The following is a 7,663-nucleotide window of genomic DNA, read 5'->3' on the forward strand; positions in this document are numbered from 1 at the left end:
TGCACTTGCATCAATAGATCTCGCGGAATCACTTCTGCAGCCCCTCCACCTCTTTCCTGAGAGGGACTTCACCCAGTAGTGCTCTGACCCAGTTCCACATGGTGGGGATGGGGTTTTGCAGCACACGTTTGTAATACCTGCATGCGACGGAGCGTGGGAAGGGGAGGGAATAGTGGCATTTGTGAAAACTCTGTTTCTGGTGTGCGGCCTGACAGCCCTTTCCCAGAGGGCCACGCTCAACTTCTCCCAGTCAGCAAAAATCAGCAAGAGAAAGAAACTGCGCGATCACCTCACCCGAGCCGACACACAGAGTCCGTCCCCCACGCACCGAGAGAGAGGGTGGTGCGACGTGCGAGTCACTGTCACTGGCTAAATGATCCAGGGCCGTCATTGGTAGTGCTTTCCCGCGCTACAAGATTGACGGCCCTGGTACAGCCAGCCCACTCCACACACCACTATGCTAGGGTGCGCTCAGCGCTGCGCAGCATGTACAAGCAGGTGCGCTTGCACTCACAATCAGGTGCTGCTGCCTTCAAATTAAAAAATGTTTCCCCCTTTTGCCTCCCTAGGTGGCCGCCTTGTCTTGCCTAATGGTAGAAACGGCCCTGTTGTTGACAGATGAGGCATTTATTAACAAAGAGTTGTATTTGCTCGTGGGCATTGGGAATGAACCAGTCTGTTTGTAACGTTGTGGACATTTTATCTCGAGAGACGTGTGTGGGAATGTGTAGTTGATCCAGTGCCACTTGCAGTAAGGCCTGCGGTATCACAGGCTTTCCTGTCATGGTCTGCCTATAAATGAAATCAGCAGGGTCCTGCTGTACTCCCCTCTTCTTCCATAACTCTTTCTCTTGATCTGGTGCACTTTCTTGTATTTCTCTGAGGTGTAGTTGGGCAATGTGGTCATATTGTTGCGTGTTATCGATAGTGTAAGGGGTGTTTTGTCGGGTGTTCCATCATCCATGTCTATCTGCTCTGTTGGAGGTACTGTTTGGTCAAGTAGGATAGGGGCGTACTGAGCATCTGGTGCAGCTACAGGTGGGGGTCCTCTGGCTACAGCTTTTGCTGCCCTGTCTGCCAGAGCGTTACCTCTGGAGACAAAGTCATGACCATTAGTGTGTGCTGCACATTTGACTACAGCTACCTCAGCTGGCAGTGTGAGGGCCTCTATTAGTTCTTCTAATAACTGCTGGTGAATTACAGGCGTCCCATCTGATTTAAGAAATCCACGCCTTTTCCAGCACAAAATGCTGGAGTGTGTTGTTGTTGTGACATATGTAGAGTCTAAATAAACAGTGATGCGGTCGTCAGACCCATGGTTTAAAGCGACAATGAGTGCCACTAACTCAGCTGCTTGGGTGAATAATGTGAAGGTAATACAATCTACTGTATAATGTCTAGGGAATCAGAGAACTCATGCTGTTGGGCCCTAACCACTGCAGCTCCTGTGTACCTGACCCCTGTTTCTTGGTCAATGGTGGAGGACCCGTCGACAAAATATACAGTGCTGTGTGACAAGGAGTCCTCTTTCGCTGCTCCTGACTCATCTGGAGAATATGTGGGACAATCATTAGTGTCATCATCTGAGGCTGCAATGGGATGGGCAAAGAACGTGGCAGGATTGACTGTGTGACATTTGACAATTTTCAGGGAAGGCAATGATAGTATGACTTCGTAACCTGACACTCCTTGTGTTGTTAATATTGTCTTGGCTTTCTGAATTATGGCAAAGACGACGTGTTCAGTGTTAACGGGGATCCCATGACAATGGGTGTGCTTTTCTCTACAGCGAATGCCGCTGCGGCAAGAGCTTGCTCACATGGGTTATGGCCTCCCATGCAGCTGAAGTAGGCAATGGGTTTATGGCCCATGGGATATTTTTGCATAAGCACTGCAGTCATGACTTGGCCGTCGCAGTGAGTGAAAAGGTAGAATTCTTTTGTGTAGTCAGGTGAGCCTAACACTGGTGCATTTGTTATTTCATCTTTTAACTGTGTGAAGGATGCCCTCATCTCAGGTGTCCAGTCTATTTTGTTGTGTGTTTCTTTGGCCATTTTAACTGATTTCAGCAAAGGGGCGGTGATTGTTGAGAAATCAAAGACCCATTGGCGGACATAATTCACTAGTCCTAGGAATTTCTGCATGTCCTTGACTGTTTTTGGCTCGGGGGTGCATTTTATTGTCTCAACTCTATCTGGCGTGACTCGTCTTCCTGATGCTGACAGTAATTGGCCAAGAAAGTGTACCACTTTTTGGCAATCCTGAAGTTTACAAGTTTATTTTTGTCCATTTTGTAACCTCTTTGTGCTAAGGTAGTAAGTAGAGAAATGGTGTCCTTCCTGCATTGTTGTTCTGTGGGACTGCAGAGCAAGATGTCGTCGACATATTGCAGCAATGTGCTGTCACACTGGAAATTGTATAAATCTGTTTTGACAACTCTGTTAAAGACGGTGGGAGACTCACAATCACCTTGTGCTAACCTGTACGTCATTTGCACATTTCTGAATGTGAAGGCCAATAGATACTGGCTGTCTGGGTGTAGGGGGACGCTGAAAAACCCATTTTTAGGTCAATGACGGAAAAGTACTGTGCATCTGGGGGGACATTTGTGAGGATGATAGAGTGGTCTGGGACGATGGGAAACTCTGGTACGACTATGTTGTTAGCGGCGCAAAGATCATGAACTAGACTCCATTGGTTGGTCTTGCCTTTGCGCACAGGAAAAAGACAGGTGTTACAGGTAGAAATGCAAGGGTATATGACTCCCTGATCCAGCAAGGCTTGTATGGTGGGGCAATACCCTCCTCTGCTTCCTTAGATAACGGATACTGTCTTATTCTGGGTAGGATTGCACCTGGTTTCAGTGTTATTTTGAATGGTGCGGCAGAGTGAATAAGGCCTAAGTCATTTGGGCCTGTACTCCACAGGTGAGCTGGGACCTGAGCCAAATCTGCTTCACGTACAGAGTCACATTTTGTTACGACAGTGGGTGTTCTCATTTCCACTGTCACTGAGAGGGGCACTTCATTCAGATAGACGATCTCACTTTTTGAATAGTGTTCAGGGGGGTCCAAAGAGTTGGTCATCTGAGATATCCCTGACTAAGCCTCCTGGCTCAATGAAGATGACACAAGCCCAAGTACGAGCATGATCATCGCATGCTTGAAATGCTCCGAATGTAGGTGTTCTTTCAAAGGCGCATATGTCTAAGATCTGGTGCTTGTCAGATATTTGCAAGCCTGATGCTTGGGGCCTGAAAAGGAACTCTTTGGGTAGCTGAACGGTGCAACCTTTTCTGGAGTGGTGGCCACGATTGTGTGGGCTGCCACAAAAAAGGCGTGCTCATCCACTGGACGTGCTCTAACCTGACTGCTCAAAGAGGAGTCTACAGTGCCTGCCATCATTCTAGCCAGTGGTGTACCTAGTATTGAACAGAACATTGTCCCGTTCTCATCGAAGTGGATGGTCATGTTTAATTTTGCCATGAGGTCACGTCCTAAGAGATTCACTGGAGACCGTGGTGAGTAGAGCAATCGTTGTTCCACCACGTGTCCTCCTATCTCTATGGGTACTGGCTTAGTGAAAGGGACCCTTGCTATTGCCCAAGAGAATCCCTGTGTGTCCGCTATCTGATCTAAAATGGGCAGTGGTCCACCTGAAATACAGGAGTACGTAGTGCCTGTGTCAATGAGAAAGCTGTATGTTTTATTTTTTATCGTGACCAGGACGGTGAGGTCATCTTCACCGTCCATAATGCATGATAAAAATGGGCACACAAAAGTTGTCTGTGGGCTATCCTAACCAGTGTATCCTCCTGCTTGGTATTGCAGGATGGTGCCTTGTGTAAACGGATTGCTGGGGGTGCTCACCGTGCCCACAGCATTTTGCGTTTGGGGTATCGCCTGGTATGTAGGTGCCTGCTATTGCTGTTGCATTAGAACTTGCATCTGCAGGAGTGGTGGCTGAGCTTGGGCCATCATGGGTGCTTGGAGCTGCGCTTGCTGCATGTTTTGCTGCTGGACTGGTTGGGCGTAGGAGTATAGCATTTGGGGCTGGAGGGGCTGTGGATGCCTCTGCTGTTGCTGGAGTTGTGGCAGTGCTTGTTGGGCGGGACTCATGGGCTGTTGATTCTGATCTCCAATTCTAGTACGGCAATCTCTTTGCATGTGGCCTATTTTCTGGCAATAGAAGCAGGTACGTTGACCCGGCTGTAGTTAGAACCTCTGTTGTCCCATTCCACTACCTCTTGCATGCCTGTATTCTTATTGATATTGTTTCTGTTGTTGTAATAAGGTTGTTAGCCAATGCTGTAAGCAGGTTGTGCTGGCATGTATTGTACGAGGGGCTGTGCCTGTATGTACTGTACGGCAGGCTGTGGCTGGGTCTGTACGTATTGTACTGCAGGTTGTGTTTGCATCTGTTGTGGGGCAGGCTGTATGTTGCCTGCGAGTGCTTTCATGGCAGCCTGGGGAAATGTGGTGACTGCCATCATCTGACTGACAGGTGCAGCTAATTTGACTGTGTCTGGTGTTTCCTTTCTCTTATTAAGTTTCTGTTGCACCAATGTTGCAGCTGCATTTTCAATAGCCAATTGTCTATTCCTGTCCTTTTCCTGTTTCTTTTTGCAGAAGTGGATAATGTGGTCCTGTATCTCAGGCCATGGTTTTGCTTCCATTGCTACAATTCCATCTAATTTTTCCTGTATGTCTGTTGGTAGTCCTCTCTTTACCACATGCTAAAAAAAGCCTACAGTTCCCTCCTGCCACGTTCCATTTATCTCCTATCTCTTGATGTCATTTTTCCTTTAGTTTTGAAATGTAATCGGCAGGGTCCTCATTTGGTTTCAGTGTCTGCGACATAAGTGACCCAATGTCTGGGATATCCAGAAACTTCCTATGCAATTGGGTCCAGGCGTGTGCTATTATTTTGTTAAATGTCTCCCCATCGTATTGTGTTTCTGTTATAGTTATTTTGTCATTGCTGACGCTTATGAATATGTCCTCTGCTTCCTCTCCCATGATGGAGATGAGCAGACTCTTCATGTCTCCTATTCCTAAATTGCTACCTGCAGTGTTTTTTTCCAGGGCTGCTATCCATTTGCCAGCACCCTCAGTCAAGGGAGGAGCTGTTTCTTCAAATTGTATTTGTCCATTTGGCTCCATGGAACATAGACAGGCGGGGCATTGCCGCTTTCGAACAATAGAGGCATTTGGCGTGTTACCCTAGAAGCTAGTGCGTCTGGAGATGTATACAGGGTAGGATCATAGTCATGTGCGTACTTCTGCCAAACTTTGAGACTGGCTACCATGTATGCATAGTCCCAATCTTCTTCCTCCTCTCTATGCATGATGTAGTCTTGGGCCGTGGCCAAATGTTCAGGGTGGAAGGACCCTCCTCTTGGTCATGGAAATGTCTCTTCGCTAGTGCAGTCTGCCAACTTATCAGAGAAGGGTTGGACATGAAAGTCAGAATCCTCTCTAAGTGTCACCATTTCATTAGGTGTAGTTCGGTATACAGCGATGGCATGTCTTTGCTAGGCATCATCCAATTGTGCTTGTTTCTTTGTCTGATAGAGCGTAATGATGCCGTCCCTGTGACATCATATAGTGTGTCATCCGGCCTACCACGCATCCTCAAAACTTCCAATTGTTCTATTTCTGTCTTTTTTCTCCTTTTAGGTTTGGCTCCCTCTCTCTCATGGGGCAGTGTTTTTTGGTTGATCGTTGGATCGCGAAAAGGGCAAGCGTCTGGGAAGTATTTGAAATGCGTTCTTTAGTCCTGTGTGTTCCAGCCGCACCCTGTGTCATCCCATGATTGTCTCCGTGCAATGTCAGCTGTGACTGCTTGTCTGGCCCTGCACCATCCTGAGACCGGGGAGCTGTGATGGACACATCGTTCACTAGCTGTTTAAGGTTGTTAATCTGGTAACATGCTTGTTCCAGTTTCATTGACATGCGCCTGATGGCCGTCAGCATTAGCAGGGGGGCTAGGCGACTGGCTCTCTGGTATCACATTAGTACCTGGATCACTAAAAGAAAAAGATTGCATAAAGGCTTGCAATGTAATTCTCCTGTCTGTACAGCTACTCATTGCATAACTTTGTAAGTGCTCTAATATTCAGTAATATTGTCATTGCTAGAGAAACTAATATTCACCTTTTTTATGTGGTGCAACAACATATTTTAACCAGTTGGAGATAAATCTTAATGTGCACATTGACATGTGAATATATACTTTGCACAGGATAATTTTCAACAGTGCTAAATATTATTACATTTTCACAATAGTGGTATTAGACATTATCTGGATCACAATTATGCAAAAAGGTAGTCAGTTTTGAATTAAAATTCACTAACCCTGTTGTTGTTTCTACATATGAAAGGCAAGCCTCATTCCTACAAAGCTTCTTTTGAAACTAAGCACAGAACTTTAATGAAACATAGAAAGTTGTTTTCACTTTTTAAAGGGCAGGAAGTATTTGCCATCTGATCCACATATCTGTTTATTTAAAATAGCAACACGAAAGAAAATCCTTACTTGTATTCTTTCTGTTTTATCCAAAATAATCAACTTATATTTTAAAACTTTCAAGACTATTTGTCTTTAGTGCACGGGATTGTAAGTGCTATGCCATAAGAGTGCTGCAACATTTTGCATCTATTTTTAATATTTTTTATGTCCTGGGTTTTTTAAATACACACAAATTCGTTTTTCTCTGTGAGGCCTACTTTTTTTCTATTTAGTGCCTTTTCCTAGGAAAAGTCATTTTTAACATTCCATGTAACAATTAGTTTTAAAGACCCACTGAGCTAACCATGTCTGTCTGACCAAACTGCTTGCTCTGTGCTCCTAAAATCACCCCTCCTTTACAAATCTATTCCAGCCTGACCCTAGGACCTTTTCTGCCCTCTTTGACAGGTCCTCAGCTGCCAAAAGCCTCACATTCTTAAATGTTGTAAGCTCTGACTGCACTACTGATGGTGGTTCCAGTGAGGCTATGTATAATGCTCCCAGAATGCTCTCTTATTATATTCAAATATTTGCAGACTGGAGAACCGGGGTTTAACCCAGCGGCGTCAAGGGCACGCCTAAGATCTTCGAGTTCACCTGTCTTGGTACACAGAGACACGGAATACTTCTGGATGGCATCAGAGACCAAGTTTATTAGCTGCAGCTAGTAACAGTGATCCTAGAAATACATCACGGTGTAAATTCTCAGGAGACTGCTCATTTTACTAAGGCGAGACGTCTCCTTTTATACCCAATATTCACATTATAAATGTACACCCACTGCACAAAATTCTAGCCAATAAGTTACATTTTCAAACAAAGTGTCACATAACAAAAACTCAATTTACAGTATCACAACGCAAAAGTTAATTATTAGGAGTGTCCCAAATTCAATCTCCACAAGCCGGACAAACCTATAATTGAAAGCATAACCCATGTAATGAAGAAACATAAAAAAAGAAACGGTAACAGATGCTGAACAAGATAAGGCATGTGCAAGGAAACTAAAAGTTAACGATGTCCTGAACATTGATTGGCAATCTCAGACAAAGATCGATCAGGGAAATTGGCTTTGCGGGGTCAGTTTCAGGTGCAGAGGTCAGTTTCTTACAGTTCATTTCAGAGTCAAAAAGAAACCTAGTTAATGTATACA

Source organism: Triturus cristatus, chromosome 4_1 (assembly GCF_964204655.1).
Source record: "Triturus cristatus chromosome 4_1, aTriCri1.1, whole genome shotgun sequence".
Classification (NCBI taxonomy): domain Eukaryota; kingdom Metazoa; phylum Chordata; class Amphibia; order Caudata; family Salamandridae; genus Triturus; species Triturus cristatus.